At 40.5% G+C, this 12,772-nt stretch overlaps 1 long non-coding RNA gene across 1 annotated transcript in view; it reads right to left on the reverse strand.

The window, feature by feature from the left end:
- Positions 1-5,370: 5,370 nt before the first annotated feature.
- The window catches only part of LOC126108906 (uncharacterized), a 96,426-nt gene continuing 89,024 nt past the window's right edge, over positions 5,371-12,772 (reverse strand). Inside the window, exons 3-4 of the long non-coding RNA XR_007523650.1 lie at positions 5,648-5,727; positions 5,371-5,501 (exon numbers count right to left, since the gene is read on the reverse strand). This is a non-coding gene — a long non-coding RNA (uncharacterized LOC126108906). The remainder of the gene's footprint in view (positions 5,502-5,647; positions 5,728-12,772) is intronic.

Genomic DNA, 12,772 nt, shown 5'->3' on the forward strand with positions numbered 1-12,772 from the left:
GTTGCCGCAAGTAGAGTCCCGTCCACCAGAGGGCACGCGAGAATTCGGACGCGACCTCTGCTGGTGGAACAACAACAACTGAGGCAGTACGGGCCGTGCCCAGTCATTTAAGATTGGGCATGCCTAGGACACAGTCCCGGTCTATGCTAAGTGAAGTGCGACGTAAAACGTGAACGGTGTTAGTACAGCTTATCTATTAGGTCTTGTCTAGGACGTCGGCAAGGTTCCATAATTTGTTATTGGTGTAGCTTAGTGCTAAGAAATTTATACTAAAAGTAACTCTAGGACCTTCTGTGCATACCATATCATTCATTCCTAACAGAAGACATGATAGTGCATCAGGAACCACATTTTTTGAGGACCTTACATGTAATTAATATGAATATGATACTCCTGCTAGAATACTACTCAATGAATCTATCTACTGTGTAACAATTATTCTCCATCAGGAATGCTAGTGCCCGATTATCTGTGTGAATAAATACTTTAAAACTCTAGATCGAAGCCTGAAACTTCTGTACACTCCATTCTGTAGGTAATAATTCTTTTCCTGTGGCTGTATAGTTCAATTTGTGTTTGCTTAAATCTCTACTGGCATGCACTAATGTGATATGCTCTCCTATACTAGGGTCCTATTTGCCCTGAAATAGTTTACAAGCCATCCCATGCTCCGAAGTTTCAGAACTTGGTTTAAATGGTTTATCCATACATGGATGTTTTAAAATAATGGGTACTCTCACGAATGCTAACTTAATGTTGTTAAAAACTTCTGATTCTGCCTCTCCCCAAATCCATTTTAATTTTTATTTTTCAAGTTTCAATAGGCATGGATCATTCTTAGATCAATCACGAACATTACCAGTTAAAAATACTACTAAGGCTCATGCACCTAAACATACAGTACCTTCGAAATAAGCTTAATATATTACAGGTTTTTGTAAATGAACAGTCACCTCATATAGTAGTGCTAACTGAGCATGGATTAAAATCTGATGAAATTATTTACTGTAAACTAGAGGGCTACTCCTTAGCAAATAGTTATTGTAGACAGCAACATAAGGGTGGTGGTGTGGCAGTTTACATTAGTGAGAATCTCGAGTACAAGAAAATAAACTATCTCGACCAGTACAACAAAGAAGGCTTGATTGAAGTGACATGCATTGAAGTCCACACCAAAGAGTGTAGAGAGGTTATGAGAAAACATGAAGTTATTGGGATTTATCATCCACCAAAGGCTAATGTAGTTAGCTTCATAGACATATTTAGTAGAGTAGTGGGATTTTGTGGTCCCAGTGACCTAACTATACTTGGTGATCTGAATATTGAGGCAAAATCTTCCAGTTTGTGTAATATGAGGTTAATAGATACTCTTAACCCATATAATCTCATAAATGTAGTAAATAGTGATACCAGGGTAACAAAGTCCACATCTAGCAGAATTGATTACGTTATACTATGTAAACATATTAAAGACAGTGTTAGGTGCTGGAATATGGATTTTCACTACTCTGACCATAAATGCCAGCTTGTAGAGTATGTAAACACAAGCATCCCAAAAATGACAAAAGTTATCGAAAATAAAAGAATCCTAAAAGAGGGTAACATCCTTGCCCTAAGAAATAAATTAGCTATAGAGGACTGGGATCTGGTTTACCAGACTGAAGGATCTGAAAACAAATGGGCCAAATTCTATGATACTATGCTAAGACACTTTGACAGATGCTGCCCTGTTAAGAAAATACAAAGAGTGTTCACCCATAACCAAAGTGCAAAAACCAACAGACTGATACTTCCAGCAAATATGATAAAACTCAGGCAAAACATCCAGGACCTGGATATGTTACACAAGTCAACAAACCTGCAGGTTTTTAAGGTCAAGTACAACGAAGCCAAGAAAATCTTAAGAAAGAGCTTTCAAATCTAAGAAAACAGATATACAGCAGTGAAATAGCTCAATCAGACAATATAGCCAAGACCTCATGGAGAATTGTAAATCAATTTCACAAAGCCACACCGAAGCCAGAAACTGAAATTGTAAATATAAGACATGAAGGAAACACAATTAAAGATCCTAATAAAGTCTGCAATGTTTTCAATAAATACTTTATATCTGCAGCTGTTGGTCCAGTTAATAACACAATTGTGAGTAGTGAGGTAAAACTCTGCCCCTTTAAAGAGCCACCTTTTGAATTTAAACAAGGAAGTGAAAAGGAAATAGGCAGGATAATAAATAACCTAAAGAATAAGTTCTCATCTGGATGGGATGGTTTGAGTACTATCATGATTAAAAAATGTAATAAGGAATTAGTTAAAATAATCACCAACCTGGTGAACTGCAGTATTAGAGAACATATATTTCCTAATGTACTGAAATGGAGCACAGTTAAACCAGTGCATAAAAAAGGATCAAAGGAAGAGGTTTCAAATTTCAGGCTCATTTCATTAATACCTGTCTTCAGCAAAGTATTGAAGTTGTGCTGCTGACACAACTTAGTGACTATTTCTTGAAAAATAAGTTCCTAACAGAGACAACATGGATTCCGAAAAGATCATAGTACTATCACAGCAATTACAGAATTTCTTCACAAAATGTATGGTGCCCTTGATCAAGGAATGCAAAGAGCTGGCATATTTCTAGACCTTACTAAAGCCTTTGACTCGGTAAACCATGAGTTACTTTTAAGTAAACTTGACTCATACAATGTAAATGCTGCGTCCATGCAATTGCTGGCTACATATTTATTTAACCGCAATCAGAAAAATTCGGAGTAGGTATTAAAGTCCATGGAGAAGCAGTAAGAATGTTGAGGTTCACCGATGACATTTTAATTCTGTCAGAGACAGCAAAGGACTTGGAAGAGCAGTTGAACGGAATGGACAGTGTCTTGAAAGGAGGATATAAGATGAAAATCAACAAAAGCAAAACAACGATAATGGAATGTAGTCGAAATAAGTCGGGTGATGCTGAGGGAATTAGATTGGGAAATGAGACACTTAAAGTAATACAGGAGTTTTGCTATTTGGGGAGCAAAATAACTGATGATGGTTTAAGTAGAGAGGATATAAAATGGAGACTGGCAAGGGCAAGGAAAGCATTTCTGAAGAAGAGAAATTTGTTAACATCGAGTATAGATTTAAGTGTCAGGAAGTCGTTTCTGAAAGTATTTGCATGGAGTGTAGCCATGTATGGAAGTGAAACATGGACAATAAATAGTTTGGACAAGAAGAGAACAGAAGCTTTTGAAATGTGGTGCTACAGAAGAATGTTGAAGATTAGATGGGTAGATCACATAACTAATGAGGAGGTATTGAATACAATTGGGGAGAAGAGGAGTTTGTAGCACAACTTGACAAGAAGAAGGGACCGGTTGGTAGGACATGTTCTGAGGCATCAAGGGATCACAAATTTAGCATTGGAGGGCAGTGTGGAGGGTAAAAATTGTAGAGGGAGACCAAGAGATGACTACACTAAGCAGATTCAGAAGGATGCAGGTTGCAGTAAGTACTGGGAGATGAAGAAGCTTGCACAGGATAGAGAAGCATGGAGAGCTGCATCAAACCAGTCTCAGGACTGAGGACAACAACAACAACAACAACAACAACAACAGTGTACAAAGCTGGCTTACAACATCAATAATCAGATCATTAATTTCCAGTTCAAATATGAGACAGTCACAGAAGGTGTATCCCAGGGCTCAATTTTGGGCCCTTTTCTTTTCGTAGTGTACATAAATGATATAGAGCAACTCCCAATTGGTAACCCATGCAGACGATACATCACTGTTATTTCTTGGTAAACAAAATGATGAGTTAATGTTGGTAACAACTGAGGGACTACGTCAAATAACTACTTATTTCCAAGATCAAGGTTTGAAAGTTAATATCAGTAAATCTCAGTTATAGCCATTTAAACTTACAAACTCACACCAAACCTCTATCAGTAACATAGGTGGAATTGAAGTAGTGGACACAGAGGGCTGCAGATTTCTAGGTATTCACCTAGATGAAAATCTAAGATGGGTAAACCATATCAAATTTTTATGCAATAAAATCAGCAGTTCATTACATCTAATCAGCCAGTTATCAAAAGTAGTCCCACGTCAGACATTAAAAGCAAAAACATTAAAAAACATTAAAAACATTATATATACCTAAAAACAAAGATGATGTGACTTACCAAATGAAAGTGCTGGCAGGTCGACTGACACACAAACGAACACAAACATACACACAAAATTCAAGCTTTCGGAACAAACTGTTGCCTCATCAGGAAAGAGGGAAGGAGAGGGAAAGACGAAAGGATGTGGGTTTTAAGGGAGAGGGTAAGGAGTCATTCCAGCTCCGGGAGTGGGAAGACTTACCTTAGGGGGAAAAAAGGACGGATATACACTCGCACACACACACATATCCATCCACACATATACAGACACAAGCAGACAATAAGCTGTATGAGTGTTCCAAGAAGAACCAAAAGTAATAGAAGTGGTTTGTTTGCAAAGCACTTTCACTTTCAAGAAAACTCCTTTGGTTACAGTGTAAATATTGTAACCTTTGCATTCTACAAACAATTAATGCTGAATATCACCACTGCAGAAAAAAACAAATTGCTACTTACCATAAAGAAGACACATTAACTTGCATATTAATTATGCCTGTCTGCAACTTAACGTGTCTCCTTTACAGTGAGTAGCAATCTATCTTTTCCTAAATTGTTGATATTCCTACCTGGAGTTTCCATTCTTTAATTAGTTCCAAATGGAATACAAGAACTTATATGCCACAAGTCATAAAAGAAATCAGGAAAAACCACAGAATAATAGCCAGAAATATTTTAATAATTGTGGCATTTCAGCCACGAAATTGATAATTCAATACTTTTTACACCATCAAACATAATTAATATCAAATATGCAAGACCAAAGGGAATTAAAAATACCATCAAGTTGCTAAAAGCAGCAATATTTTTCTATGACAGTGTTTCTAGCAGATTAGTAAAATCTTGTGAAAGGTTGATACAATTAACCTTGAGCCGTATCCATAATCAGTCCTTAACTCAAACAAAATTTGCTAAATACTTTTGAGTTTCACATGTAGCAGCCACCATATACCCTTATGAATGAAAACCTAGCAGAACTAAAAACAACCAAAATAATCCTGCTGGTATATTTTGTGACCTTACTGAAGCCTTTTACGTAACTAAATGGTTCAATTTTGAGGAACAAATCTGCAAATTTACTTCACAATGAACAGCTAACTGCATGTTCAGAAATGGTTCAAATGGCTCTAAGCATTATGGGGCTTGACATCTGAGGTCATCAGACCCCTAGACTTAGAACTACTTAAACCTAACTAACCTAAGGACATCACACACATCCATGCCTGAGGCAGGATTCGAACCTGCGACCATAGCAGCTGCGAGGTTCCGGACTGAAGCGCCTAGAACCGCACGGCCACAGCGGGCGGCCTACATGTTCTAAGGTGAGTTTTTGGCTTCAAAGGACCTGATGACAAGTCATATACTACTTAATCACAACAAAGAGAAATATGAAATCAGTTAAATATCAATGTAATCTACATTTTGAATGTGACAAAAGGCAGTCATTGTAAGCAACATGTCAGAAACAAGTGAAATTTCAAACATGCTTACTTGTTCTCCACAGATCCCTGAATGCAGAGATCAAGTTCATCTGTTAAAACACACCACCACCTTTCAAAGGTCATCACTTTCTGGAAATAGAGGAAAGATACGTCTTAATTATTGCATAAAGTATATCATTGATCTAAGTTTTATTTATAGAGTGATCATTTCTTACTCGTGCAATTAGTTGCACAACCAAGTCTCTTTTCTTTGCTGCACTAAATGGATGGAATAATTGTACTGAGATAATCAGAGTTGGTTTAAGGCCAAAGTGACTCAAGTGATCATTTGCAGCACTGTTGCTGTTGGTCATGCAAAATTTGTGTAAACAAGGTGTCTCATAATAAGTAGCAAAAATAATCAGTTTCTATGCTCACTAGATTTAGATTTATTTTTAAAGGTCTTACCAAGCTATGGTAAGTAATGTACGAGGCAAGGAGTGAAAGGAAGAGGGGTGATACAAGGTGAGGAGGGGAGGGGGGTGCTAAATGTTGTGCCACTTGCGTGGGAAAATGTTTTTGAAATAGCACTGGAGCTAACACATATGAATAAACAATACTGGAGCATTATTTTACAATGTTTTCAGTGCAGTGCCGCCCCCCCCCCCACCAGCCCACACACAAACACACACACTTTTTCACTAGCACACAATATTTTGTATAAATGAAATTTCTTACCGGAATACAACAAATTGAAAAAAAAAATATGTGTTATGTCTTCTTCTTCTTAAAACATTCAAACAAAAAATGGTCTATTTACTAACACACTCCTTTACTTTTATCTTGTACACTCAGGGTGGCTACATAAACATGCTATTTACAGAACTCTTTTTTTAACTGTGACATCCCTCGGATATTGACTGTAACCTGCATAGGACTGAGAGCTTCATAAAAAACAGATGGTGTTCTTTCAAGTTCCAACCAGTTACTAAACTGCTGAACAGGTGACAGTATGAAGCACGAAGGCTTTCTGCTACAACTGTGGGAATGTGAAAAAAAAACATAACTACAATTAAATTGCAAAATAAGTAAGTCTCTTTTATAGCAAATTGTTTGCCTTTTAAGCAAACTTAGTCTAAATCAATCACAATGGCACACACATTGACGTATGAATAGCCACATAAAGCAACAAAATTACTATCGTAGCAGCTGTCCTGTTTTGGAAACCATTAACAACGAGCTATCTCAATAAAAGCGATTTTCCTTATGGCAATCAGCATAGGATGGTTTTTGAAAGTAGTGATAAAATAATCTGGTATTTGTGATCAAACAATTTGGTATGTGGAACATCAGCTCCTACAGAAACTGTGTACCTCTTTTTACAGAAAACACCACAATTGCAACCACAAAAGCAATGGGGTAAATTTTGTCTTGGTGCTATCTTACAAGATTCGAGAGTGGGTCAAGAGGCAGGAAACTGCTTGATAAACAGGAAGAAAATAACATCTAAGGCCTAAGATGTAACTTCCAAATGCTTCAGGATAATGTGTCAGACTTAGTTACATTTTATATGAACAATGAATAACATGGGAAGGCTATATTGCTATTCATCATATAGAGGCAGCATTGAGTTACATTTTTTACAAACAATGAATAACATTAATATGGGAAGAATATATTGCTATTCATCACATAGAGGCTGTGTTGAGCCACAGAGAGGCAAAATGAGAAGCCTGCTAAAATATTAAAGCTTTCAGACAAAGTCCTTCTGCATTAAAAAAACACACACACACACACACACACACACACACACACACACACACACACACACACACACACTCACCCTAGCATAGCTCGCACACACATGACCACTGCCTCAGAGCACTAGAGTTCAACTGCGACTGTGACTGCATCTGCGTCTGATGAAACAGCAATCTGCTCGGATGGGGCAGTGTATGAAGACATAGGTTGTGGAAGGGAGAGGGTGGACTATCAGGTTACGGGTGGGGGATGATGCTGGTGCTGCCTGTGAGACTATCCAAGTGGGTTGCTAGAAGCAGTGTCAAGAGATTGTGCTGGAAGAGTGTGGAAATGGGGAGGAGGAAAGGGAGGGTACAGAAGTACAGAAGAGGGAAAGAACTTCTAGGTGCATTGGCAAGATAGGTATTGTAGTGGGAGCTAGGAAGGGGGTAGGCAGGTGGAAGAATGGAAGGTGGAGGTGAGGGGGGATTCATGAACAATGGATATATTGTAGGAAGATTTCCCTGCTTGTTAGCCTGTTAGTAGTCATGCCCATGTAGAATGCGGCACAGTGGTTGTAACTAAGTTTGTAGATCTCGCAGCTGCTTACACAGGTGGTCCTGCCTTGGATGGGGTAAGAGAGGCCAGTGATATGATTGTAGTAGGTGGTAACAGAATGATGTATGGGACAGGTCTTGCATCTTAGTCTATTGCATAGATATGAGCCATGTACCCAAGAGTTGAGAACTGGGGCAGACTAGGGATGGACAAGTATATTTCATATGTTGGGTGGGTGGTGGAATATCACTGTGGGAGGGATTGGGAGGATATTTGTCATTTCAGTTTTGACTGTCTCCCGACCTGTCCTAAAATATCCTCACTACTGTCTTCCCCAACCCTCCAATAATGATATCTTGTTGCCCACCAGTCCTAGACAATACTCTTATCCACCACTACTCCTCTCTTGCTCCTAGCCCCTTGCCTCAAGGCTTATATCCCTGCAACAGACCCAGAAGCCATATCTGCTCCAGTCCTATGACTGGCATTTCCTATTTGATCAAAGACATAGCCACCTGTGAAAACAGCCATATGATCTACCAAATAAGCGGTAACATCTGTGGCACATTCTATGTGGCCACGACCACTAACAAGCTATCTGTTTGCGTGAAAAAGCTACTTTGTAAAATGGGAGAAAGGGATAATGTGACCAATTTTAGACCTATTTCTATGCCAACAGTGTTTGCTCAAGTTATTGAAAAGGCTGTGTATGTAAGGATAATTAATCATTTTATTTCACATAATTTGCTATCAAATGTCCAGATCAGTTTTAGAAGTGGTTTAACAACTGAAAATGCTATATTCTCTTTTCTCTGTGAGGTACTGGATGGATTAAACAAATGGTTTCGAGCACTAGCCATCTTTTTTTAATCAACTAAGGTGTTCAGTTGTGTTGATCACAAAATATTGATACAGAAGTTAGACCAGAATACAGGTAGTAGCTCACAGTTGGTTCACTTCTTCCCCAACCCGTACCCTACTATCCCTCCCACTCCTCAACCTGTGCCGCCTCCTTTTACATGTCTCTCACTCCAGCAGTTGTTGCTCATGTCAAACGCAGTCACAGTCGGGCCTTAATAGCCACAGACAGTAGCCGCGCGTGTGTGTGTGTGTGTGTGTGTGTGTGTGTGTGTGTGTGTGTGTGTGTGTGTGTGTGTGTGTGTGTGTGAGAGAGAGAGAGAGAGAGAGAGAGAGAGAGAGAGAGAGAGAGAGAGTGAGAGTGTTCTACTTCTGAGGAAGGATTTTGTCGGAGATTGTGCATACTTCCAGTGTCCTTTTCATTGTGCCGGCCCACAACTCGATGACTCTGCTACGTTACGAGTAGAAATCTATCCTCTATATTATTGTTCTTACATCCTGGACCTTCCATTGATCAATCAATAATACACTCCTGGAAATTGAAATAAGAACACCGTGAATTCATTGTCCCAGGAAGGGGAAACTTTATTGACACATTCCTGGGGTCAGATACATCACATGATCACACTGACAGAACCACAGGCACATAGACACAGGCAACAGAGCATGCACAATGTCGGCACTAGTACAGTGTATATCCACCTTTCGCAGCAATGCAGGCTGCTATTCTCCCATGGAGACCATCGTAGAGATGCTGGATGTAGTCCTGTGGAACGGCTTGCCATGCCATTTCCACCTGGCGCCTCAGTTGGACCAGCGTTCGTGCTGGACGTGCAGACCGCGTGAGACGACGCTTCATCCAGTCCCCAACATGCTCAATGGGGGACAGATCCGGAGATCTTGCTGGCCAGGGTAGTTGACTTACACCTTCTAGAGCACATTGGGTGGCACGAGATACATGCGGACGTGCATTGTCCTGTTGGAACAGCAAGTTCCCTTGCCGGTCTAGGAATGGTAGAACGATGGGTTCGATGACGGTTTGGATGTACCGTGCACTATTCAGTGTCCCCTCGACGATCACCAGTGGTGTACGGCCAGTGTAGGAGATCGCTCCCCACACCATGATGCCGGGTGTTGGCCCTGTGTGCCTCGGTCGTATGCAGTCCTGATTGTGGCACTCACCTGCACGGCGCCAAACACGCATATGACCATCATTGGCACCAAGGTAGAAGCGACTCTCATCGCTGAAGACGACACGTCTCCATTTGTCCCTCCATTCACGCCTGTCGCGACACCACTGGAGGCGGGCTGCACGATGTTGGGGCGTGAGCGGAAGACGGCCTAACGGTGTGCGGGACCGTAGCCCAGCTTCATGGAGACGGTTGCGAATGGTCCTCGCCGATACCCCAGGAGCAACAGTGTCCCTAATTTGCTGGGAAGTGGCGGTGCGGTCCCCTACGGCACTGCGTAGGATCCTACGGTCTTGGCGTGCATCCGTGCGTCGCTGCGGTCCAGTCCCAGGTCGACGGGCACGTGCACCTACCGCCGACCACTGGTGACAACATCGATGTACTGTGGAGACCTCACGCCCCACGTGTTGAGCAATTCGGCGGTACGTCCACCCGGCCTCCCGCATGCCCACTATATGCCCTCGCTCAAAGTCCGTCAACTGCACATACGGTTCACGTCCACGCTGTCGCGGCATGCTACCAGTGTTAAAGACTGCGATGGAGCTCCGTATGCCATGGCAAACTGGCTGACACTGACGGCGGCGGTGCACAAATGCTGCACAGCTAGCGCCATTCGACGGCCAACACCGCGGTTCCTGGTGTGTCCGCTGTGCCGTGCGTGTGATCATTGCTTGTACAGCCCTCTCGCAGTGTCCGGAGCAAGTATGGTGGGTCTGACACACCGGTGTCAATGTGTTCTTTTTTCCATTTCCAGGAGTGTATTTGTAACTATACAAGCTCTCAGGTAATGTAGTTACCATTAACAAAAAGTTATATCAAATGAGTACCACATTAAATGAAACAACTGAACACATACACTTGACAGCACAAAAAGTTCCCCACCCCTTAGAATTCTAAGCCTTGTCATATGCATGATTTGACAACACAGGATGCAGACACTGTAAGATGTAGACATTGTCTTTCGCTTGAGTTGTTAGAGTGTTGTACCACTCGTGGTCTAGTGGTAAATGTCATGCAATGTAGATGCAAAGTTGTATGCTCCAGTCTATTCATTCCTTTATTTTTTAACTGCAGTTTGACTGCCTGCTAAAAGTGTGAACCTGATGAAACCTCAAAGGTAATCTGCTTCACTTTCTAACCACACAGTAATAACAAAAGAGCCTTTGGCTGCATAATGATCACAACAGTTTATGCTTAAACGTTTCCTCACCCTACATAACCACTGCAACCCAGCAGCTCACCACCAGGCATCTGACACTGGTTGTAGTCCGAACAGATGAATGTGGTGCATCTGCGTTTGGAGTACATTTATGCTCTCACACTGATAAGCATGAAATTATTTATTAGCATAGTTGGATTTTCTGCAGTAAATAACTTTAGTAAACCAAGTGAACATGGTGCTACACAAAAGGTATGAGTGTATTTATCAACTGTCATTTTCTAATTTAAAATTCTAGTATTTGACTTGCAGTTATAAATTGGATTTTTCATAGTTTGATCTTTTTAACATTGTTTATGCATTATAAACTAAGTAGCACGAGGAAGATGTCTAATATATGTGACATATAGTTTGCTGTGGGTTTAACAGAGGGGTGAATGCACCTTGAAGCACTTGTGTGAAGTGTGGAACGAGTGATATTAGGAAAACCACATCAGAAAAGGATTTTCTTGTTTCTTTCATTCTGGCATGAATGAATTTCCACATTCATGAAGTTTCAATAACTGACATATGTGATGAACTGTTACCATTTAACTTTCGTGCAACATTTGCATTCAACTGCCAAAGTTAAGAAGTCAATAGCAGAAGTACGACATGCCACAATTAACAGCAACAAAAATCAAACTGGTGTCTATTACCGCATTTTGGTTTCAGTGTCATCAGTTCACTCATAGAGCTTCCCTATGCCATAGCTATCAACATTGAGAAGATGCTGATATAAAAGACATGGCAAATATGGAGGCTCCTTCACCTGTCAGTTAATCCCAAAATGAAAAATATGTCTGAAGTGTTAGACCCTTTCCTCTTGCATTTACGTAACTGCATGGTGTCCACCCCATTTATCAAAGTTATTTCATGCAGAGAATCAAACTACACACAGAAACAATTTAAATGCGAGAGCAGCAAGGTGCCAAAAATACGTCGCAATGAGCTCAACTGGTCAGATGGTGGCTGGCATCAAGAGACCAGTGGCAGATGGCTGGTTGCTGCTCTATGGAAAGAAAACTATCGACTATAATCTATTCTGATCTTGATGCAGCCATGATCTCTTGCACAGAAGATTAGAAAGTGAAGCAAATTATCCCTGAGTTTCCATCAGACTGATACATTAAGAACACAGCCAAAATGTGGTTAAAAATAAAAGAATGAGAGGACTTAAACTCTCAACTATGCATCTACATTGTGCAACATTTACTACCAGATACAACACTGTAACAGCTTGAGTGGAAGACAACATTTCCTCCAGACACATACACATACTACAGTGTTGCCAGATTGTGCAGACGGGCAGACTTAGAATTCTTAGAGGACAACTAATTTTTGCGCAGTCAAATGTAAACAATAGGTTTATCTGGGCTTGCCCAACTTATACAATACAGTATTACAGAAAAAATATTCAGTATTATATTTGCAGACTGCAAGAATGAAAGACATAAGCAAGATGTAGACAACATTTTAAAAACCCAATATGTCTGATAATGTTAGTAATCTTCCAAGGTGTTGAGATGCCTCAGATTACCAGTTATTTTGGCAACAGAGAATGTTGCTGTCTTCAGCTGATTTCTGTGGGATGGACTGTTACACAACTGAGTTCACTGGGTAAAAATTTAGCTGTCTATTGTGTTGAAAC

This window comes from Schistocerca cancellata, chromosome 11, assembly GCF_023864275.1.
Source record: "Schistocerca cancellata isolate TAMUIC-IGC-003103 chromosome 11, iqSchCanc2.1, whole genome shotgun sequence".
NCBI lineage: Eukaryota > Metazoa > Arthropoda > Insecta > Orthoptera > Acrididae > Schistocerca > Schistocerca cancellata.